General features: G+C 46.2%; 11 non-coding genes across 11 annotated transcripts; all 11 read left to right on the top strand.

The window, feature by feature from the left end:
- The first annotated feature begins 1,068 nt into the window (after window positions 1-1,068).
- On the top strand, window positions 1,069-1,141 carry Trnak-cuu (transfer RNA lysine (anticodon CUU)). The gene has a single exon. It is a non-coding gene; the product is annotated as a tRNA-Lys (tRNA).
- A 1,441-nt stretch (window positions 1,142-2,582) lies between these two features.
- Trnak-cuu (transfer RNA lysine (anticodon CUU)) lies at window positions 2,583-2,655 on the top strand. Its single transcript has one exon. It is a non-coding gene; the product is annotated as a tRNA-Lys (tRNA).
- Window positions 2,656-4,118: 1,463 nt separating this feature from the next.
- Trnak-cuu (transfer RNA lysine (anticodon CUU)) lies at window positions 4,119-4,191 on the top strand. The gene has a single exon. It is a non-coding gene; the product is annotated as a tRNA-Lys (tRNA).
- A 1,435-nt stretch (window positions 4,192-5,626) lies between these two features.
- Window positions 5,627-5,699, top strand: Trnak-cuu (transfer RNA lysine (anticodon CUU)). Its single transcript has one exon. It is a non-coding gene; the product is annotated as a tRNA-Lys (tRNA).
- A 1,429-nt stretch (window positions 5,700-7,128) lies between these two features.
- On the top strand, window positions 7,129-7,201 carry Trnak-cuu (transfer RNA lysine (anticodon CUU)). The gene has a single exon. It is a non-coding gene; the product is annotated as a tRNA-Lys (tRNA).
- Window positions 7,202-8,643: 1,442 nt separating this feature from the next.
- Window positions 8,644-8,716, top strand: Trnak-cuu (transfer RNA lysine (anticodon CUU)). Its single transcript has one exon. It is a non-coding gene; the product is annotated as a tRNA-Lys (tRNA).
- Window positions 8,717-10,156: 1,440 nt separating this feature from the next.
- On the top strand, window positions 10,157-10,229 carry Trnak-cuu (transfer RNA lysine (anticodon CUU)). Its single transcript has one exon. It is a non-coding gene; the product is annotated as a tRNA-Lys (tRNA).
- Window positions 10,230-11,671: 1,442 nt separating this feature from the next.
- On the top strand, window positions 11,672-11,744 carry Trnak-cuu (transfer RNA lysine (anticodon CUU)). Its single transcript has one exon. It is a non-coding gene; the product is annotated as a tRNA-Lys (tRNA).
- A 1,430-nt stretch (window positions 11,745-13,174) lies between these two features.
- Trnak-cuu (transfer RNA lysine (anticodon CUU)) lies at window positions 13,175-13,247 on the top strand. Its single transcript has one exon. It is a non-coding gene; the product is annotated as a tRNA-Lys (tRNA).
- A 1,427-nt stretch (window positions 13,248-14,674) lies between these two features.
- Window positions 14,675-14,747, top strand: Trnak-cuu (transfer RNA lysine (anticodon CUU)). Its single transcript has one exon. It is a non-coding gene; the product is annotated as a tRNA-Lys (tRNA).
- Window positions 14,748-16,180: 1,433 nt separating this feature from the next.
- Trnak-cuu (transfer RNA lysine (anticodon CUU)) lies at window positions 16,181-16,253 on the top strand. Its single transcript has one exon. It is a non-coding gene; the product is annotated as a tRNA-Lys (tRNA).
- Window positions 16,254-23,248: the final 6,995 nt, after the last annotated feature.

Genomic DNA, 23,248 nt, shown 5'->3' with positions numbered 1-23,248 from the left:
GTCTAGTAAACCAAGGGTCGTGAGTTCCATCCTCAAAGGAAGAACTTGAATTTTGGAAATCAGTTGCGCGTCGTGACCGTATAGCAAACAGTATCTGTGATGACGAACAATTAGCGACATGCCTTTTATTAAGAATTACTCTCAGATGTGATTAACGCGAATGGCGCAGATAAAGCCTTTGCCAAAGCGGTTCAGCATAAGGTGGGACGAGGCAGTCTGAATTACACTTTATAGATGTATTTCTCACATATGTCAGAGCCTCTCGCGGTCGTCGTCGTCGTCGTCGTCGTCGCCGCCGCCGCTTCTGCAGAAGTAGCAAATGGCCATCGTGGCAAATGCGGCGAGGCACGCCCTGCCTTCGATTCCGTATGCACAAAGTGTGGTCTTGTTTCCCAGTCTATATTTGGTCGGTCACGTAAGAGGTTGAATGTAACGAATGGGTGGGAAAGAGCAAGGGCAGCGGCTGTGTAGAACGAAAACACAAATTATCAGGGGTGTGAGCGTTTCGAGATGAGTCATATACAAGTTGCACTTTGTCGTCAGTGACTGTGTGGCCTAATGGATAAGGCGTCGGACTTCGGATCTGAAGATTACAGGTTCGAATGTTGTCACGCTCGTGTTTTATCAGTTCTGAAAAAGAAACATACCGTTTTAATGTAGCATTTGAGCAGTACGAAACCGTCTGAATGTTGCTGTTGACCATTTTCTGCTTGGAGATGCTCTTGAGCTTGAAAAACACACTACAAGACCGGTGTTAACTAGCGAAATCGTCGGCAGAGTGCCGTCACCGCGAGTTTCCACTGGCACTTGCACATCTAACACAACGTCGGAAAGTAACTCGTTCGCCTTTTGAGTCACATCAAGTATGAGTGTTAATTTTGACGCCACTAGCTCTGCAGGTTGTCATGCAATTCCTTACCTCTCAGAAATGATTATGAAATAAAAGTGAAGTACGTGACAAGTGTGACGTTAGGAAAACATTAGGCAGCATGGAGAGATTCTGTATGGGACCACCCAACCCAAACGAGTACTGGGTGACATGCTGCCCGGCAAGTACTCACCGAAGCAGCCCGGCTAGCTCAGTCGGTAGAGCAAGAGACTCTTAATCTCACGGTCGTGGGTTCGAGCCCCACGCTGGGCGAAACGGAATTTTGTTCCGCTGCAGATGTAAATTACCGTTTTTCTGATTAACGTGATGTAATGGAAATAGCAACTTTAAACTTTGCCTACGTCTCTGTCAGTCGCAAGGAAACTGTATTTGAAGGTGAAGGTGATTTTGTAGACATGTGTGAAAGACATGTTCTGAAATGCAAGTGTTGTTGTTTGGAGAGGACATCGGTTACGTGTCAGATGTGTAGCCAAGCAGTAATGGGTCGCCATAGCTGCAAATATTAGTCGGTAATATGAAGTGTTGTCAGCTGATGTTTGATGATCCAGACGACCGTAAGGACGAAGTACGCAAAAGTACCGCTAAGCCGCGCCTCTTTAGCTCAGTGGTAGAGCACTGGACTAGTAAACCAAGGGTCGTGAGTTCCATCCTCAAAGGAAGAAGTCGAATTTTGGAAATCAGTCGCGCGTCGTGGCCGTATAGCAAACAGTATCTGTGATGACGAACAATTAGCGACATGCCTTTTATTAAGAATTACTCTCAGATGTGATTAACGCGAATGGCGCAGATAAAGCCTTTGCCAAAGCGGTACAGCATAAGGTGGGACGAGGCAGTCTGAATTACAGTTTATAGATGTATTTGTCACATATGTCAGAGCCTCTCGCGGTCGTCGTCGTCGTCGTCGCCGCCGCCGCCGCTGCCGCTTCTGCAGAAGTAGCAAATGGCCATCGTGGCAAATGCGGCGAGGCACGCCCTGCCTTCGATTCCGTATGCACAAAGTGTGTGGTCTTGTTTCCCAGTCTATATTTGGTCGGTCACGTAAGAGGTTGAATGTAACGAATGGGTGGGAAAGAGCAAGGGCAGCGGCTGTGAAGAACGAAAACAAAAATTATCAGCGGTGTGAGCGTTTCGAGATGAGTCATATACAAGTTGCACTTGGTCGTCAGTGACTGTGTGGCCTAATGGAGAAGGCGTCGGACTTCGGATCTGAAGATTACAGGTTCGAATGCTGTCACGCTCGTGTTTTATCAGTTCTGAAAAAGAAACACACCGTTTTAATGTAGCATTTGAGCTGTACGAAACCGTCTGAATGTTGCTGTTGACCATTTTCTGCTTGGAGATGCTCTTGAGCTTGAAACACACACTACAAGACCGGTGTTAACTAGCGAAATGGTCTACAGAGTGCCGTCACCGCGAGTTTCCACTGGCACTTGCACATCTAAAACAACGTCGGAAAGTAACTCGTTCGCCTTTTGAGTCACATCAAGTATGAGTGTTAATTTTGACGCCACTAGCTCTGCAGGTTGTCATGCAATTCCTTTACCTCTCAGAAATGATTATGAAATAAAAGTGAAGTACGTGACGAGTGTGACGTTAGGAAAACATTAGGCAGCATGGAGAGATTCTGTATGGGACCACCCAACCCAAACGAGTACTTTGTGACGTGCTTGCACGGCAAGTAATCACCCAAGCAGCCCGGCTAGCTCAGTCGGTAGAGCATGAGACTCTTAATCTCAGGATCGTGGGTTCGAGCCCCACGCTGGACGGAACGGAATTTTGTTCCGCTGCAGAAGTATATTACCGTTTTTCTGATTAACGTGATGTAATGGAAATAGCAACTTTAAACTTTGCCTACGTCTCTGTCAGTCGCAAGGAAACTGTATTTGAAGGTGAAGGTGATTTTGTAGACATGTGTGAAAGACATGTTCTGAAATGCAAGTGTTGTTGTTTGGAGAGGACATTGGTTACGTGTCAGATGTGTAGCCAAGCAGTAATGGGTCGCCATAGCTGCAAATATTAGTCGGTAATATGAAGTGTTGTCAGCTGAAGTCAGATGATCCAGACGACCGTAAGGACGAAGTACGCAAAGGTACCGCTGCGCCGCGCCTCTTTAGCTCAGTGGTAGAACGCTGGACTAGTAAACCAAAGGTCGTGAGTTCCATCCTCAAAGGAAGAAGTCGAATTTTGGAAACCAGTTGCGCGTCGTGGCCGTATAGCAAACAGTATCTGTGATGACGAACAATTAGCGACATGCCTTTTATTAAGAATTACTCTCAGATGTGATTAAGGCGAATGGCGCAGATAAAGCCGTTGCCAATGCGGTACAGCATAAGGTGGGACGAGGCAGTCTGAATTACATTTTATAGATGTATTTCTCACATATGTCAGAGCCTCTCGCGGTCGTCGTCGTCGTCGTCGTCGTCGTCGTCGTCGTCGTTGCCGCCGCCGCCGCCGCCGCCGCTTCTGCAGAAGTAGCAAATGGCCATCGTGGCAAATGCGGCGAGGCACGCCCTGCCTTCGATTCCGTATGCACAAAGTGTGTGGTCTTGTTTCCCAGTCTATATTTGGTCGGTCACGTAAGAGGTTGAATGTAACGAATGGATGGGAAAGAGCAAGGGCAGCGGCTGTGTAGAACGAAAACACAAATTATCAGGGGTGTGAGCGTTTCGAGATGAGTCATATACAAGTTGCACTTGGTCGTCAGTGACTGTGTGGCCTAATGGATAAGGCGTCGGACTTCGGATCTGAAGATTACAGGTTCGAATGCTGTCACGCTCGTGTTTTATCAGTTCTGAAAAAGAAACATACCGTTTTAATGTAGCATTTGAGCAGTACGAAACCGTCTGAATGTTGCTGTTGACCATTTTCTGCTTGGAGATGCTCTTGAGCTTGAAACACACACTACAAGACCGGTGTTAACTAGCAAAATGGTCGGCAGAGTGCCGTCACCGCGAGTTTCCACTGGCACTTGCACATCTAAAACAACGTCGGAAAGTAACTCGTTCGCATTTTGAGTCACATCAAGTATGAGTGTTAATTTTGACGCCACTAGCTCTGCAGGTTGTCATGCAATTCCTTACCTCTCAGAAATGATTATGAAATAAAAGTGAAGTACGTGACGAGTGTGACGTTAGGAAAACATTAGGCAGCATGGAGAGATTCTGTATGGGACCACCCAACCCAAACGAGTACTGTGTGACGTGCTGCCCGGCAAGTATTCACCGAAGCAGCCCGGCTAGCTCAGTCAGTAGAGCATGAGGCTCTTAATCTCAGGGTCGTTGGTTTGAGCCCCACGCTGGGCGAAACGGAATTTTGTTCCGCTGCAGATGTAAATTACCGTTTTTCTGATTAACGTGATGTAATGGAAATAGCAACTTTAAACTTTGCCTACGTCTCTGTCAGTCGCAAGGAAACTGTATTTGAAGGTGAAGGTGATTTTGTAGACATGTGTGAAAGACATGTTCTGAAATGCAAGTGTTGTTGTTTGGAGAGGACATCGGTTACGTGTCAGATGTGTAGCCAAGCAGTAATGGGTCGCCATAGCTGCAAATATTAGTCGGTAATATGAAATGTTGTCAGCTCAAGTCTGATGATCCAGACGACCGTAAGGACGAAGTACGCAAAGGTACCGCTGCGCCGCGCCTCTTTAGCTCAGTGGTAGAACGCTGGACTAGTAAACCAAAGGTCGTGAGTTCCATCCTCAAAGGAAGAAGTCGAATTTTGGAAACCAGTTGCGCGTCGTGGCCGTATAGCAAACAGTATCTGTGATGACGAACAATTAGCGACATGCCTTTTATTAAGAATTACTCTCAGATGTGATTAAGGCGAATGGCGCAGATAAAGCCGTTGCCAATGCGGTACAGCATAAGGTGGGACGAGGCAGTCTGAATTACATTTTATAGATGTATTTCTCACATATGTCAGAGCCTCTCGCGGTCGTCGTCGTCGTCGTCGTCGCCGCCGCCGCTTCTGCAGAAGTAGCAAATGGCCATCGTGGCAAATGCGGCGAGGCACGCCCTGCCTTCGATTCCATATGCACAAAGTGTGTGGTCTTGTTTCCCAGTCTATATTTGGTCGGTCACGTAAGAGGTTGAATGTAACGAATGGGTGGGAAAGAGCAAGGGCAGCGGCTGTGTAGAACGAAAACACAAATTATAAGGGGTGTGAGCGTTTCGAGATGAGTCATATACAAGTTGCACTTGGTCGTCAGTGACTGTGTGGCCTAATGGATAAGGCGTCGTACTTCGGATCTGAAGATTACAGGTTCGAATGCTGTCACGCTCGTGTTTTATCAGTTCTGAAAAAGAAACATACCGTTTTAATGTAGCATTTGAGCAGTACGAAACCGTCTGAATGTTGCTGTTGACCATTTTCTGCTTGGAGATGCTCTTGAGCTTGAAACACACACTACAAGACCGGTGTTAACTAGCGAAATGGTCGGCAGAGTGCCGTCACCGCGAGTTTCCACTGGCACTTGCACATCTAAAACAACGTCGGAAAGTAACTCGTTCGCCTTTTGAGTCACATCAAGTATGAGTGTTAATTTTGACGCCACTAGCTCTGCAGGTTGTCATGCAATTCCTTTACCTCTCATAAATGATTATGAAATAAAAGTGAAGTACGTGACGAGTGTGACGTTAGGAAAACATTACGCAGCATGGAGAGATTCTGTATGGGACCACCCAACCCAAACGAGTACTTTGTGACGTGCTTGCACGGCAAGTTATCACCCAAGCAACCCGGCTAGCTCAGTCGGTAGAGCATGAGACTCTTAATCTCAGGATCGTGGGTTCGAGCCCCACGCTGGACGGAACGGAATTTTGTTCCGCTGCAGAAGTATATTACCGTTTTTCTGATTAACGTGATGTAATGGAAATAGCAACTTTAAACTTTGCCTACGTCTCTGTCAGTCGCAAGGAAACTGTATTTGAAGGTGAAGGTGATTTTGTAGACATGTGTGAAAGACATGTTCTGAAATGCAAGTGTTGTTGTTTGGAGAGGACATCGGTTACGTGTCAGATGTGTAGCCAAGCAGTAATGGGTCGCCATAGCTGCAAATATTAGTCGGTAATACGAAGTGTTGTCAGCTGAAGTCTGATGATCCAGACGACCGTAAGGACGAAATATGCAAAAGTACCGCTAGGGCGCGCCTCTTTAGCTCAGTGGTAGAGCACTGGACTAGTAAACCAAGGGTCGTGAGTTCCATCCTCAAAGGAAGAAGTCGAATTTTGGAAATCAGTTGCGCGTCGTGGCCGTATAGCAAACAGTATCTGTGATGACGAACAATTAGCGACATGCCTTTTATTAAGAATTACTCTCAGATGTGATTAACGCGAATGGCGCAGATAAAGCCTTTGCCAAAGCGGTTCAGCATAAGGTGGGACGAGGCAGTCTGAATTACATTTTATAGATGTATTTCTCACATATGTCAGAGCCTCTCGCAGTCGTCGTCGTCGTCGTCGCCGCCGCCGCTTCTGCAGAAGTAGCAAATGGCCATCATGGCAAATGCGGCGAGGCACGCCCTGCCTTCGATTCCGTATGCACAAAGTGTGTGGTCTTGTCTCCCAGTCTATATTTGGTCGGTCACGTAAGAGGTTGAATGTAACGAATGGGTGGGAAAGAGCAAGGGCAGCGGCTGTGTAGAACGAAAACACAAATTATCAGGGGTGTGAGCGTTTCGAGATGAGTCATATACAAGTTGCACTTGGTCGTCAGTGACTGTGTGGCTTAATGGATAAAGCGTCGGACTTCGGATCTGAAGATTACAGGTTCGAATGCTGTCACGCTCGTGTTTTATCAGTTCTGAAAAAGAAACATACCGTTTTAATGTAGCAATGGGCAGTACGAAACCGTCTGAATGTTGCTGTTGACCATTTTCTGCTTGGAGATGCTCTTGAGCTTGAAACACACACTACAAGACCAGTGTTAACTAGCGAAATGGTCGGCAGAGTGCCGTCACCGCGAGTTTCCACTGGCACTTGCACATCTAAAACAACGTCGGAAAGTAACTCATTCGCCTTTTGAGTCACATCAAGTATGAGTGTTAATTTTGACGCCACTAGCTCTGCAGGTTGTCATGCAATTCCTTACCTCTCAGAAATGATTATGAAATAAAAGTGAAGTACGTGACGAGTGTGACGTTAGGAAAACATTAGGCAGCATGGAGAGATTCTGTATGGGACCACCCAACCCAAACGAGTACTTTGTGACGTGCTGCCCGGCAAGTATTCACCGAAGCAGCCCGGCTAGCTCAGTCGGTAGAGCATGAGACTCTTAATCTCAGGGTCGTGGGTTCGAGCACCACGCTGGGCGAAACGGAATTTTGTTCCGCTGCAGATGTAAATTACCGTTTTCTGATTAACGTGATGTAGTGGAAATAGCAACTTTAAACTTTGCCTACGTCTCTGTCAGTCGCAAGGAAACTGTATTTGAAGGTGAAGGTGATTTAGTAGACATGTGTGAAAGACATGTTCTGAAATGCAAGTGTTGTTGTTTGCAGAGGACATCGGTTACGTGTCAGATGTGTAGCCAAGCAGTAATGGGTCGCCATAGCTGCAAATGTTAGTCGGTAATATGAAGTGTTGTCAGCTGAAGTCTGATGATCCAAACGAACGTAAGGACGAAGTACGCAAAGGTACCGCTACGCCGCGAATCTTTAGCTCAGTGGTAGAGCACTGGACTAGTAAACCAAGGGTCGTGAGTTCCATCCTCAAAGGATGAAGTCGAATTTTGGAAATCAGTTGCGCGTCTTGGCCGTATAGCAAACAGTATCTGTGATGACGAACAATTAGCGACATGCCTTTTATTAAGAATTACTCTCAGATGTGATTAAGGCGAATGGCGCAGATAAAGCCTTTGCCAAAGCGGTACAGCATAAGGTTGGACGAGGCAGTCTGAATTACATTTTATAGATGTATTTCTCACATATGTCAGAGCCTCTCGCGGTCGTCGTCGTCGTCGTCGTCGTCGTCGTCGCCGCCGCCGCTTCTGCAGAAGTAGCAAATGGCCATCGTGGCAAATGCGGCGAGGCACGCCCTGCCTTCGATTCCGTATGCACAAAGTGTGTGGTCTTGTCTCCCAGTCTATATTTGGTCGGTCACGTAAGAGGTTGAATGTAACGAATGGGTGGGAAAGAGCAAGGGCAGCGGCTGTGTAGAACGAAAACACAAATTATAAGGGGTGTGAGCGTTTCGAGATGAGTCATATACAAGTTGCACTTGGACGTCAGTGACTGTGTGGCCTAATGGATAAGGCGTCGTACTTCGGATCTGAAGATTACAGGTTCGAATGCTGTCACGCTCGTGTTTTATCAGTTCTGAAAAAGAAACATACCGTTTTAATGTAGCATTTGAGCAGTACGAAACCGTCTGAATGTTGCTGTTGACCATTTTCTGCTTGGAGATGCTCTTGAGCTTGAAACACACACTACAAGACCGGTGTTAACTAGCGAAATGGTCGGCAGAGTGCCGTCACCGCGAGTTTCCACTGGCACTTGCACATGTAAAACAACGTCGGAAAGTAACTCGTTCGCCTTTTGAGTCACATCAAGTATGAGTGTTAATTTTGACGCCACTAGCTCTGCAGGTTGTCATGCACTTCCTTTACCTCTCATAAATGATTATGAAATAAAAGTGAAGTACGTGACGAGTGTGACGTTAGGAAAACATTAGGCAGCATGGAGAGATTCTGTATGGGACCACCCAACCCAAACGAGTACTTTGTGACGTGCTGCCCGGCAAGTATTCACCGAAGCAGCCCGGCTAGCTCAGTCGGTAGAGCATGAGACTCTTAATCTCAGGGTCGTGGGTTCGAGCACCACGCTGGGCGAAACGGAATTTTGTTCCGCTGCAGATGTAAATTACCGTTTTCTGATTAACGTGATGTAGTGGAAATAGCAACTTTAAACTTTGCCTACGTCTCTGTCAGTCGCAAGGAAACTGTATTTGAAGGTGAAGGTGATTTTGTAGACATGTGTGAAAGACATGTTCTGAAATGCAAGTGTTGTTGTTTGGAGAGGACATCGGTTACGTGTCAGATGTGTAGCCAAGCAGTAATGGGTCGCCATAGCTGCAAATGTTAGTCGGTAATATGAAGTGTTGTCAGCTGAAGTCTGATGATCCAAACGAACGTAAGGACGAAGTACGCAAAAGTACCGCTACGCCGCGCCTCTTTAGCTCAGTGGTAGAGCACTGGACTAGTAAACCAAGGGTCGTGAGTTCCATCCTCAAAGGATGAAGTCGAATTTTGGAAATCAGTTGCGCGTCTTGGCCGTATAGCAAACAGTATCTGTGATGACGAACAATTAGCGACATGCCTTTTATTAAGAATTACTCTCAGATGTGATTAAGGCGAATGGCGCAGATAAAGCCTTTGCCAAAGCGGTACAGCATAAGGTTGGACGAGGCAGTCTGAATTACATTTTATAGATGTATTTCTCACATATGTCAGAGCCTCTCGCGGTCGTCGTCGTCGTCGTCGTCGTCGTCGCCTCCGCCGCTTCTGCAGAAGTAGCAAATGGCCATCGTGGCAAATGCGGCGAGGCACGCCCTGCCTTCGATTCCGTATGCACAAAGTGTGTGGTCTTGTCTCCCAGTCTATATTTGGTCGGTCACGTAAGAGGTTGAATGTAACGAATGGGTGGGAAAGAGCAAGGGCAGCGGCTGTGTAGAACGAAAACACAAATTATAAGGGGTGTGAGCGTTTCGAGATGAGTCATACACAAGTTGCACTTGGTCGTCAGTGACTGTGTGGCCTAATGGATAAGGCGTCGTACTTCGGATCTGAAGATTACAGTTTCGAATGCTGTCACGCTCGTGTTTTATCAGTTCTGAAAAAGAAACATACCGTTTTAATGTAGCATTTGAGCAGTACGAAACCGTCTGAATGTTGCTGTTGACCATTTTCTGCTTGGAGATGCTCTTGAGCTTGAAACACACACTACAAGACCGGTGTTAACTAGCGAAATGGTCGGCAGAGTGCCGTCACCGCGAGTTTCCACTGGCACTTGCACATCTAAAACAACGTCGGAAAGTAACTCGTTCGCCTTTTGAGTCACATCAAGTATGAGTGTTAATTTTGACGCCACTAGCTCTGCAGGTTGTCATGCAATTCCTTTACCTCTCATAAATGATTATGAAATAAAAGTGAAGTACGTGACGAGTGTGACGTTAGGAAAACATTAGGCAGCATGGAGAGATTCTGTATGGGACCACCCAACCCAAACGAGTACTTTGTGACGTGCTTGGACGGCAAGTAATCTCACAAGTAGCCCGGCTAGCTCAGTCGGTAGAGCATGAGACTCTTAATCTCAGGATCGTGGGTTCGAGCCCCACGCTGGACGGAACGGAATTTTGTTCCGCTGCAGAAGTATATTACCGTTTTTCTGATTAACGTGATGTAATGGAAATAGCAACTTTAAACTTTGCCTACGTCTCTGTCAGTCGCAAGGAAACTGTATTTGAAGGTGAAGGTGATTTTGTAGACATGTGTGAAAGACATGTTCTGAAATGCAAGTGTTGTTGTTTGGAGAGGACATCGGTTACGTGTCAGATGTGTAGCCAAGCAGTAATGGGTCGCCATAGCTGCAAATATTAGTCGGTAATACGAAGTGTTGTCAGCTGAAGTCTGATGATCCAGACGACCGTAAGGACGAAGCATGCAAAAGTACCGCTAGGGCGCGCCTCTTTAGCTCAGTGGTAGAGCACTGGACTAGTAAACCAAGGGTCGTGAGTTCCATCCTCAAAGGAAGAAGTCGAATTTTGGAAATCAGTTGCGCGTCGTGGCCGTATAGCAAACAGTATCTGTGATGACGAACAATTAGCGACATGCCTTTTATTAAGAATTACTCTCAGATGTGAATAACGCGAATGGCGCAGATAAAGCCTTTGCCAAAGCGGTACAGCATAAGGTGGGACGAGGCAGTCTGAATTACAGTTTATAGATGTATTTCTCACATATGTCAGAGCCTCTCGCGGTCGTCGTCGTCGTTGCCGCCGACGCCGACGCCGCCGCCGCTTCTGCAGAAGTAGCAAATGGCCATCGTGGCAAATGCGGCGAGGCACGCCCTGCCTTCGATTCCGTATGCACAAAGTGTGTGGTCTTGTTTCCCAGTCTATATTTGGTCGGTCACGTAAGAGGTTGAATGTAACGAATGGGTGGGAAAGAGCAAGGGCAGCGGCTGTGTAGAACGAAAACACAAATTATCAGGGGTGTGAGCGTTTCGAGATGAGTCATATACAAGTTGCACTTGGTCGTCAGTGACTGTGTGGACTAATGGATAAGGCGTCGGACTTCGGATCTGAAGATTACAGGTTCGAATGCTGTCACGCTCGTGTTTCATCAGTTCTGAAAAAGAAACATACCGTTTTAATGTAGCATTTGAGCAGTACGAAACCGTCTGACTATTGCTGTTGACCATTTTCTGCTTGGAGATGCTCTTGAGCTTGAAACACACACTACACGACCGGTGTTAACTAGCTTAATGGTCGGCAGAGTGCCGTCACTGCGACTTTCCACTGGCACTTGCACATCTAAAACAACGTCGGAAAGTAACTCATTCGCCTTTTGAGTCACATCAAGTATGAGTGTTAATTTTGACGCCACTAGCTCTGCAGGTTGTCATGCAATTCCTTACCTCTCAGAAATGATTATGAAATAAAAGTGAAGTACGTGACGAGTGTGACGTTAGGAAAACATTAGGCAGCATGGAGAGATTCTGTATGGGACCACCCAACCCAAACGAGTACTGTGTGACGTGCTGCCCGGCAAGTATTCACCAAAGCAGCCCGGCTAGCTCAGTCGTTAGAGCAAGAGACTCTTAATCTCAGGGTCGTTGGTTTGAGCCCCACGCTGGGCGAAACGGAATTTTGTTCCGCTGCAGATGTAAATTACCGTTTTTCTGATTAACGTGATGTAATGGAAATAGCAACTTTAAACTTTGCCTACGTCTCTGTCAGTCGCAAGGAAACTGTATTTGAAGGTGAAGGTGATTTTGTAGACATGTGTGAAAGACATGTTCTGAAATGCAAGTGTTGTTGTTTGGAGAGGACATCGGTTACGTGTCAGATGTGTAGCCAAGCAGTAATGGGTCGCCATAGCTGCAAATATTAGTCGGTAATATGAAGTGTTGTCAGCTGAAGTCTGATGATCCAGACGACCGTAAGGACGAAGTTCGCAAAGGTACTGCTACGCCGCGCCTCTTTAGCTCAGTGGTAGAGCCCTGGACTAGTAAACCTAGGGTCGTGAGTTCCATCCTCAAAGGAAGAAGTCGAATTTTGGAAATCAGTTGCGCGTCGTGGCCGTATAGCAAACAGTATCTGTGATGACGAACAATTAGCGACATGCCTTTTATTAAGAATTACTCTCAGATGTGATTAAGGCGAATGGCGCAGATAAAGCATTTGCCAAAGCGGTTCAGCATAAGGTGGGACGAGGCAGTCTGAATTACATCTTATAGATGTATTTCTCACATATGTCAGAGCCTCTCGCGGTCGTCCTCGTCGTCGTCGCCGCCGCCGCTTCTGCAGAAGTAGCAAATGGCCATCGTGGCAAATGCGGCGAGGCACGCCCTGCCTTCGATTCCGTATGCACAAAGTGTGTGGTCTTGTTTCCCAGTCAATATTTGGTCGGTCACGTAAGAGGTTGAATGTAACGAATGGGTGGGAAAGAGCAAGGGCAGCGGCTGTGTAGAACGAAAACACAAATTATCAGGGGTGTGAGCGTTTCGAGATGAGTCATATACAAGTTGCACTTGGTCGTCAGTGACTGTGTGGCCTAATGGATAAGGCGTCGGACTTCGGATCTGAAGATGACAGGTTCGAATGCTGTCACGCTCTTTTTTTATCAGTTCTGAAAAAGAAACATACCGTTTTAATGTAGCATTTGAGCAGTACGAAACCGTCTGAATGTTGCTGTTGACCATTTTCTGCTTGGAGATGCTCTTGAGCTTGAAACACACACTACAAGACCGGTGTTAACTAGCGAAATGGTCGGCAGAGTGCCGTCACCGCGAGTTTCCACTGGCACTTGCACATCTAAAACAACGTCGGAAAGTAACTCGTTCGCGTTTTGAGGCACATCAAGTATGAGTGTTAATTTTGACGCCACTAGCTCTGCAGGTTGTCATGCAATTCCTTACCTCTCAGAAATGATTATGAAATAAAAGTGAAGTACGTGACGAGTGTGACGTTAGGAAAACATTAGGCAGCATGGAGAGATTCTGTATAGGACGACCCAACCCAAACGAGTACTGTGTGACGTGCTGCCCGGCAAGTATTCACCGAAGCAGCCCGGCTAGCTCAGTCGGTAGAGCATGAGACTCTTAATCTCAGGGTCGTGGGTTCGAGCCCTACGTTGGGCGAAACGGAATTTTGTTCCGCTGCAGATGTAAATTACCGTTTTTCTGATTAACGTGATGTAATGGATATAGCAACTTTAAACTTTGCCTACGTCTCTGTCAGTCGCAAAGAAAGTGTATTTGAAGGTGAAGGTGACTTTGTAGACATGTGTGAAAGACATGTTCTGAAATGCAAGTGTTGTTGTTTGGAGAGGACATCGGTTACGTGTCAGATGTGTAGCCAAGCAGTAATGGGTCGCCATAGCTGCAAATATTAGTCGGTAATATGAAGTGTAGTCAGCTGAATTCTGATGATCCAGACGACCGTAAGGATGAAGTACGCAGAAGTACCGCTAAGCCGCGCCTCTTTAGCTCAGTGGTAGAGCACTGGACTAGTAAACCAAGGGTCGCGAGATCCATCCTCAAAGGAAGAAGTCGAATTTTGGAAATCAGTTGCGCGTCGTGGCCGTATAGCAAACAGTATCTGTGATGACGAACAATTAGCGACATGCCTTTTATTAAGAATTACTCTCAGATGTGATTAAGGCGAATGGCGCAGATAAAGCCTTTGCCAAAGCGGTTCAGCATAAGGTGGGACGACGCAGTCTGAATTACATTTTATAGATGTATTTCTCACATATGTCAGAGCCTCTCGCGGTCGTCGTCGTCGTCGCCGCCGCCGCTTCTGCAGAAGTAGCAAATGGCCATCGTGGCAAATGCGGCGAGGCACGCCCTGCCTTCGATTCCGTATGCACAAAATGTGTGGTCTTGTTTCCCAGTCTATATTTGGTCGGTCACGTAAGAGGTTGAATGTAACGAATGGGTGGGAAAGAGCAAGGGCAGCGGCTGTGTAGAACGAAAACACAAATTATCAGGGGTGTGAGCGTTTCGAGATGAGTCATATACAAGTTGCACTTGGTCGTCAGTGACTGTGTGGCCTAATGGGTAAGGCGTCCGACTTCGGATCTGAAGATTACAGGTTCGAATGCTGTCACGCTCGTGTTTTATCAGTTCTGAAAAAGAAACATACCGTTTTAATGTAGCATTTGAGCAGTACGAAACCGTCTGAATGTTGCTGTTGACCATTTTCTGCTTGGAGATGCTCTTGAGCTTGAAACACACACTACAAGACCGGTGTTAACTAGCGAAATGGTCGGCAGAGTGCCGTCACCGCGAGTTTCCACTGGCACTTGCACATCTAAAACAACGTCGGAAAGTAACTCGTTCGCCTTTTGAGTCACATCAAGTATGAGTGTTAATTTTGACGCCACTAGCTCTGCAGGTTGTCATGCAATTCCTTACCTCTCAGAAATGATTATGAAATAAAAGTGAAGTACGTGACGAGTGTGACGTTAGGAAAACATTAGGCAGCATGGAGAGATTCTGTATGGGACCACCCAACCCAAACGAGTACTGTGTGACGTGCTGCCCGGCAAGTATTCACCGAAGCAGCCCGGCTAGCTCAGTCGGTAGAGCATGAGACTCTTAATCTCAGGGTCGTGGGTTCGAGCCCCACGCTGGGCTAAACGGAATTTTATTCCGCTGCAGATGTAAATTACCGTTTTTCTGATTAACGTGATGTAATGGAAATAGCAACTTTAAACTTTGCCTACGTCTCTGTCAGTCGCAAGGTAACTGTATTTGAAGGTGAAGGTGATTTTGTAGACTTGTGTGACAGACATGTTCTGAAATGCAAGTGTTGTTGTTTGGAGAGGACATCGGTTACGTGTCAGATGTGTAGCCAAGCAGTAATGGGTCGCCATAGCTGCAAATATTAGTCGGTAATATGAAGTGTTGTCAGCTGAAGTCTGATGATCCAGACGACAGTAAGGACGAATTACGCAAAAGTACCGCTAGGCCGCGCCTCTTTAGCTCAGTGGTAGAGCACTGGACTAGTAAACCAAGGGTCGTGAGTTCCATCCTCAAAGGAAGGAGTCGAATTTTGGAAATCAGTTGCGCGTCTTGGCCGTATAGCAAACAGTATCTGTGATGACGAACAATTAGCGACATGCCTTTTATTAAGAATTACTCTCAGATGTGATTAAGGTGAATGGCGCAGATAAAGCATTTGCCAAAGCGGTTCAGCATAAGGTGGGACGACGCAGTCTGAATTACATTTTATAGATGTATTTCTCACATATGTCAGAGCCTCTCGCGGTCGTCGTCGTCGTCGTCGTCGCCGCCGCCGCTTCTGCAGAAGTAGCAAATGGCCATCGTGGCAAATGCGGCGAGGCACGCCCTGCCTTCGATTCCGTATGCACAAAGTGTGTGGTCTTGTTTCCCAGTCTATATTTTTTCGGTCACGTAAGAGGTTGAATGTAACGAATGAGTGGGAAAGAGCAAGGGCAGCGGCTGTGTAGAACGAAAACACAAATTATCAGGGGTGTGAGCGTTTCGAGATGAGTCATATACAAGTTGCACTTGGTCGTGAGTGACTGTGTGGCCTAATGGATAAGGCGTCGGACTTCGGATCTGAAAATTACAGGTTCGAATGCTGTCACACTCGTGTTTTATCACTTCTGAAAAAGAAACATACCGTTTTAATGTAGCATTTGAGCAGTACGAAACCGTCTGAATGTTGCTGTTGACCATTATCTGCTTGGAGATGCTCTTGAGCTTGAAACACACACTACAAGACCGGTGTTAACTAGCGAAATGGTCGGCAGAGTGCCGTCACCGCGAGTTTCCACTGGCACTTGCACATCTAAAACAACGTCGGAAAGTAACTCGTTCGCCTTTTGAGTCACATCAAGTATGAGTGTTAATTTTGACGCCACTAGCTCTGCAGGTTGTCATGCAATACCTTACCTCTCAGAAATGATTATGAAATAAAAGTGAAGTACGTGACGAGTGTGACGTTAGGAAAACATTAGGCAGCATGGAGAGATTCTGTATGGGACCACCCAACCCAAACGAGTACTGCGTGACGTGCTGCCCGGCAAGTATTTACTGAAGCAGCCCGGCTAGCTCAGTCGGTAGAGCATGAAACTCTTAATCTCAGGGTCGTGGGTTCGAGCCCCACGCTGGGCGAAACGGAATTTTGTTCCGCTGCAGATGTAAATTACCGTTTTTCTGATTAACGTGATGTAATGGAAATAGCAACTTTAAACTTTGCCTACGTCTCTGTCAGTCGCAAGGAAACTGTATTTGAAGGTGAAGGTGATTTTGTAGACATGTGTGAAAGACATGTTCTGAAATGCAAGTGTTGTTGTTTGGAGAGGACATCGGTTACGTGTCAGATGTGTAGCCAAGCAGTAATGGGTCGCCATAGCTGCAAATATAAGTCGGTAATATGAAGTGTTGTCAGCTGAAGTCTGATGATCCAGACTACCGTAAGAACGAAGTACGCAAAAGTACCGCTAGGCCGCGCCTCTTTAGCTCAGTGGTAGAGCACTGGACTAGTAAACCAAGGGTCGTGAGGTCCATCCACAAAGGAAGAAGTCGAATTTTGGAAATCAGTTGCGCGTCGTGGCCGTATAGCAAACAGTATCTGTGATGACGAACAATTAGCGACATGCCTTTTATTAAGAAATACTCTCAGATGTGATTAAGGCGAATGGCGCAGATAAAGCCTTTGCCAAAGCGGTTCAGCATAAGGTGGGACGAGGCAGTCTGAATTACATTTTATAGATGTATTTCTCACATATGTCAGAGCCTCTCGCGGTCGTCGTCGTCGTCGTCGTCGTCGTCGTCGTCGCCGCCGCCGCTTCTGCAGAAGTAGCAAATGGCCATCGTGGCAAATGCGGCGAGGCACGCTCTGCCTTCTATTCCGTATGCACAAAGTGTGTGGTCTTGTTTCCCAGTCTATATTTGTTCGGTCACGTAAGAGGTTGAATGTAACGAATGGGTGGGAAAGAGCAAGGGCAGCGGCTGTGTAGAACGAAAACACAAATTATCAGGGGTGTGAGCGTTTCGAGATGAGTCCTATACAAGTTGCACTTGGTCGTCAGTGACTGTGTGGCCTAATGGATAAAGTCAGCCAGCGGCTGCGCTGGAGGTCGGACGTGCCGTGCTGTGTGCTGTGCTGCGTTAGCTCCGCGTAGTAAGTCTCTGCTCTTGCTGCAACGCGTCGCTGTCTATAGTATTTGTGTAGACATGAAAAAGAATTAAGAGATGTCGCAACCGCAACGAAAAGATACTTTGAAATTCACGTTTGATCGCAACTTTGTCCGACCGAGGTCATTTGATGTTGAACAGTGGTTAGAGGGTGATGTTAAAATAGGACTTGATGATATTATCGGCATACATTTCTCGATTATGAACAGTGTGGTTTTCGTGAAACTTGCCAGTCCAGAATTGTGTGAAAGGATAGTTCGATCTTGTGGTGGCATTCTGAAATTTAAACATGCTGACGGAAATGTTGGGGAGGTTACCGTTGCCCATGCTGGTCTAGGTATTCGGACCGTGCGAGTCTTTGAACTTCCCTTTGAAATTACAAGTGACCAGATAAATGCTGTTATTGCTCCATACGGGAAAGTTTTGAGTAATATTGCCGAACGGTGGTCTGCTGCACACAAATTCCCTGTTTTGAATGGTGTGCGCCAATTAAAAGTCGAATTGCAGAAGCACATTCCGTCGTTTATAAACGTCTGCGGATATAGAGCTGTTGTGATGTATGATGACCAACCGAAAACGTGTGCTGTCTGCAATTTACCAGGCCACGTTCGTGCAGACTGTGTTCAAAGGCGAGTGGCGCTACTGCCTGCCGGCGATGCCGTCAGGCCCCCTGCTATGTCAACGCTGCCCGTAACATATGTCGCCGTAGCGCGCGGTTTTGCAAGTGCCACTGCGCCCCCCGAAGTTACTACGAATACCGACCCACAAGCGACCGACCAACCGACCGACTCAGGTGTAGCATCTGTAGACACTCAACCCTCCTGCGAAGACATATCTGCTCCTGCCCTTGTCGCCGTGGAATCGCCCAATGAGGCAATGGATACGGACGCGACCTCAGTCGCTTCGGGTAGTGCTCCTCTGCATCCTGGAGCTTCTTTAGGAGGTATCAAAAGCGTATCAGGTGCACAGAAAACGGACTCGCAACCAGCCGTTTCTAGTGGTGCTCTTCCGAATCCTGCAGCTGCCTTAGGCACTGACCACAGCCCGTCAAGTGCAATGAAATCAGACCTGGCGTCAGTCACTTCGAGTAGTGCTACTTTGCAACCTGAGGCTTCTTCAGGTACCGTCCAAAGTCCACCACGAGACGCATCTCCCAAGAAATCTAAAAAATGGAGGATCGCGCGTCAAGGTGCAGAGCAGACTGCACCACAACTGCGTGAACAGGCGAAGCAAATAGGGGGCAAAATACGTCAATCTGCATCTGAGAACTTGCAGTGCAATCAGCAGTCATCTAACGAAGACCCTGTGTCCTTGGATAGTACCTCAGGTTCTGCCAGTTTGCCCTCCGATGACGTAGCAATTACCCGAACCGAAGATAAAAATCATCAGCAAACACCTGAATATAGTGCACCACTTAATGACGAACCGATGACAGGGCTGTCGAATCCGTGGGCAGACGATGTCGACGACACTACAAAGGAGGACGAAATTATGGACACCACAGGAACCGTTACAGTCACCACGATGGCCACACCACGCGATGACGTCGTCTTGAATGTCATCGCCGCGACGGCTACTGTCCCAGACACGGAGAAGCCGACTGATCCCTTCCCAAGTCATGAATATTTCTAGTCTGAACGGTTTTACTGACTTGTGTCCACATGTCTCTCGGGTCAGATTTCTTAATGTTTTTTCGAAATGATATGTTGCCAGAGTTTTTCCTAATTACACTCCCGTCTTGGCTAACGTAGTTCCGTTGCAGGCCTATAAGATCGCTACGCTGAACATCAATAAAATTTGTAGCCCATTTAATTTACAAAATTTAAAAGATTTCCTGTATGCAGCTGATGTGGACATTTTGTTTTTACAAGAAGTAACAAACATCGAACTTGACTTCATACAGGGGTATAATGCTATAGTCAATCCTGGAATTGGATGTGATTTGGGTACCGCATTTCTTTTCAAAGAGGGCGTCGTCATTACAGACGTAACAAAACTGCCTAACGGCAGAGGCATTGCCGGCACGCTTTATAACACCAGGATTATTAATGTCTATGCCCCATCTGGTTCTACCAATCGGTGCCAACGAGCACAGTTTTTTAAGGAGGGAATTGTTCCTTTGTTTGGTGTACACTGCACCCATTCCATCCTTGGAGGCGACTTTAACAGTGTCATACATGCCAAAGACCAAACTCCGAACTACAACAAATCGCCGGACCTGGAACGTATCGTCACCGACCTCCGTTTAACTGATTCGTGGGAGCAAAAGCACGGCGCGGCACCCGGCTTTACCCACCTCACTAATCATTCAGCGAGCCGGTTGGATCGAATATATGTCTCGCCCAATCTGAAACACCGCATTCTGCAGTCTGAAGTTTGGCCAACCGTTTTTTCGGATCACGCTGCATATATATGCACATTAAATTCGGAACGACAAGGAACCTGTCGATATAAAGGGCCATGGAAACTTAATGTTTCACACTTAAAAGATCCTGCCTGTCGAGAAGCCTTTCTCACCACTTGGAGAGCCTGCGAGACCAAACTCAGCTCTTACCAGTCGACCTTGGATTGGTGGCTCAAATGCGCCAAACCTCAGATCCGGAGATGTTTCATCAACTACTCCCGGGAGAAGAGCTTTTGGCGGAAAAGAACGATAGAATTTTACTTTCATTGTCTCCGAGAACTCTACCTGCAAGGTGCTACAGCTATTGGGAACCATGGGAGAATTAAAAAATTCCAGGCGAAAATACTGACATTAAGGCGACAACAGCTTGAAGGATACCAAATAAGGTCAAGAGCAGAGACTGTGGCGCAAAAAGAAGCCACTTCGATATATCATGTGATTCGTGAAACTAAACGAGGATTCCGAAAAATACTGACGGAGCTTAAAACTGATAATGGAACCACCTTGACAATGCACAACGACATAAAAGCAGAAATACTAACCCATTTCGACAACTTGTTTTCACATAAAGAGGTAGACGAAAAAGCACAGGACGATTTACTGACCCACCTGCAAGGACGCGTTGGTAACGCGTACGCGGAAGCTCTAATAGCGGAGGCGACCGAAGACGATGTACAATATGCTGTCTATCAAAGTGCAAAAAATAAATCCCCTGGAGCTGACGGCATACCAGCAGAATTTTATCAAGTCTTCTGGGAACATATAAAACATAGAAGTACATGCATCTGTAATGAACTTCTGAACCTCAATAAGGAGATACCGAAAGATTTTCGTGAAGGTATGATAGTGTTAATCGCAAAAAAATCGGCTGGCAAGAAAATTGGAAATTTGAGACCAATCACTCTGCTGAACAGTGACTATAAATTTTTTTCGCGGCTCTTAGCCCACAGACTTAAAAATGTAATGGCCAGCGTCACCGGCCCATATCAGTCTAGCGTGGGCAAAGATAGGAAAATTCAGCAGACGCTGTCCGACTACCGCGACATAATTTCAATAGCAGAAGTATGTCGACTAAAATGTGCCATCGTGTCGTTAGGTTTCGATAAAGCCTTCGACAGGATCAGCCACTCCTACCTCCTGAAAACGATGGGCGCAATGGGTTTTCCGCCGAGATTCGTCGACCTCATACGACGTTTGGTAACGAATAACTCCTCCAGAATCATCATAAATGGACAGCCTAGCCGGCCAGTCGAGATCGCATGTTCCGTCAGGCAGGGTTGTCCGTTGTCCATGGCACTTTTTGCCATGGCCATCGAACCTTTGCTCGCTACCTTGACTCAGCGGTTACAAGGATTGCAAATACGAGGAAACAAAATAATATGTAAAGCTTATGCGGACGATGTTGGGTTTCTCGTTATGAATGTAGCGGAAGTCGAGACGGCAATGCACATAATAGAAAAATACGAACGAGCGTCAGCCGCGAGGTTAAACAAAACCAAGTCCGGCATATTCAATATCGGATGTGGCATTGGCATGCGCACACACGGTCAGTTACGTGAGCTAACAGCCTTGAAGTGTCTCGGCATTGATTTCCGAAAAAATATACGTCAAACTATTGCGGCCAACTATAGACAAGTACTAACTACCATACGAGCTAGTGTACGGACACATAGTATTCGACAATTAAATGAAATTCAGAGAGTGTCTTTAGCGAACGTCTCTATTACTTCCAAAGTCAATTATGTCGCCCAGATACTGCCAATACCCGCGGGCATCGCCAAACAAATTATGTCAGCAATAGGCTATTTTGTGAGCCGTGGCCACATATTTAAAATCCAGTATGACACTCTGACGCTCGCCACTAATAATGGCGGCTTAAACTTAACGAATGTTACTAAAAAGTCGCAGGCTCTGTACATCTCCAATACATTTCAACAATGGAGACAATCCGGCAGCTGTATCGCCGCGCACTTGCTACCTGAAATAGCTCCAGATGACCTCTCTCCACCCATTAATGTGCAGCACATACCGAGCGGACTTTACCATTTACGATGGTTTTTAATAGAATATAGCTACCTACGTTCAAGAATTCCGGAAAAAGACATGACAAACGTAAAAGAAATATATGGCAAATTGATGGGAGAAAAGAAGAACAACAAAATAGAACAAAACTATCCATGTTCTAACTGGAAAGTGATATGGGCAAATATTCATAACCGTAACTTAGCTACTCATCTGAAAGCAACATGGTACTTTGTTGTAAATAGGAAAGTTGCAACAAACTCGAAACTTCATTCGATCCACTTAGCGGATTCGCCTTTGTGTGCAACGTGTAGTTTAATTGATAACGAAGAACATCGTTTCGTGTGCGACAAGGTTAAAGATATCTGACTGAATGTCCGACGAAAGCTGGCACTCATCCTTCGAACGTCACCTAACACTATAACGCCTGCGGACTTTTTGACACCGGATGATGTACCCTTTCCTAACACGAAACGCAACGCAGTCAATTGGCTGAAAGCGGCAACGGTCCATTACCTCTTCAAGAAGGAAGAGAAAAGCCAAGAGGATTTTTGGATCTCTCTGCTAACTGAGCATCACATGTTACTGAAGACTAGTAAATATAAAGAACCATACGCAAATTTTTTAATCAAGACCTTGATGTAAAAGAATTAACAAGAAATATCTGCGGACACAGAAGACAAACGTAAGAGAGTGTTCACCACTACTAACTTACTTAACAATCGTGAAAAAAAAAAAAAAAAAGATATTTTAGTTTTTACCGGAATTGCCGTTCTTTGAGTTCAACGTTTATTAATTTATTTTTCAAGAAGCCATTATAAATAGTTGCTTCTCACCGAATATGGTTTGCTTTTTAAGCATTTTCAGAGAGAAGAGGCAGTTTCGAAATAACCTTTGACGTTTCTTTGTCAAGGAAGACTATTTGCTTTAAGTGTGACAACAAAAAACAGCGATGAAGAAGGAAACAAACTGAACATAACTTCTGTTTCTACCAACTGAAGACTTCATTCTTTTTTCACATTATCAATAAGCCCAAAGAAGGGGTACATTAGTTTCTCCACGATAAAGGGATTAACTTCGTCTCATCAGTTTATGGTAATGTACATGGCGTGAGAAGCTGACGCCGATGAAGGCGAATTATGGAGAGCGCAAGGATGGGCTAAAAGGGGTGATGGGAGACCCAAAAAAAAAAAAAAAAAAAAAAATGGATAAGGCGTCGGACTTCGGATCTGAAGATTACAGGTTCGAATGCTGTCACGCTCGTGTTTTATCAGTTCTGAAAAAGAAACATACCGTTTTAATGTAGCATTTGAGCAGTACGAAACCGTCTGAATGTTGCTGTTGACCATTTTCAGCTTGGAGATGCTCTTGAGCTTGAAACACACACTACAAGACCGGTGTTAACTAGCGAAATGGTCGGCAGAGTGCCGTCACCGCGAGTTTCCACTGGCACTTGCACATCTAAAACAACGTCGGAAAGTAACTCGTTCGCCTTTTGAGTCACATCAAGTATGAGTGTTAATTTTGACGCCACTAGCTCTGC

Source organism: Schistocerca gregaria, chromosome 8 (assembly GCF_023897955.1).
Source record: "Schistocerca gregaria isolate iqSchGreg1 chromosome 8, iqSchGreg1.2, whole genome shotgun sequence".
Taxonomy (NCBI): Eukaryota; Metazoa; Arthropoda; class Insecta; order Orthoptera; family Acrididae; genus Schistocerca; species Schistocerca gregaria.
The sequence above is the reverse complement of the archived record's forward strand: the minus strand, read 5'-3'. Positions and strand labels throughout refer to the sequence as shown.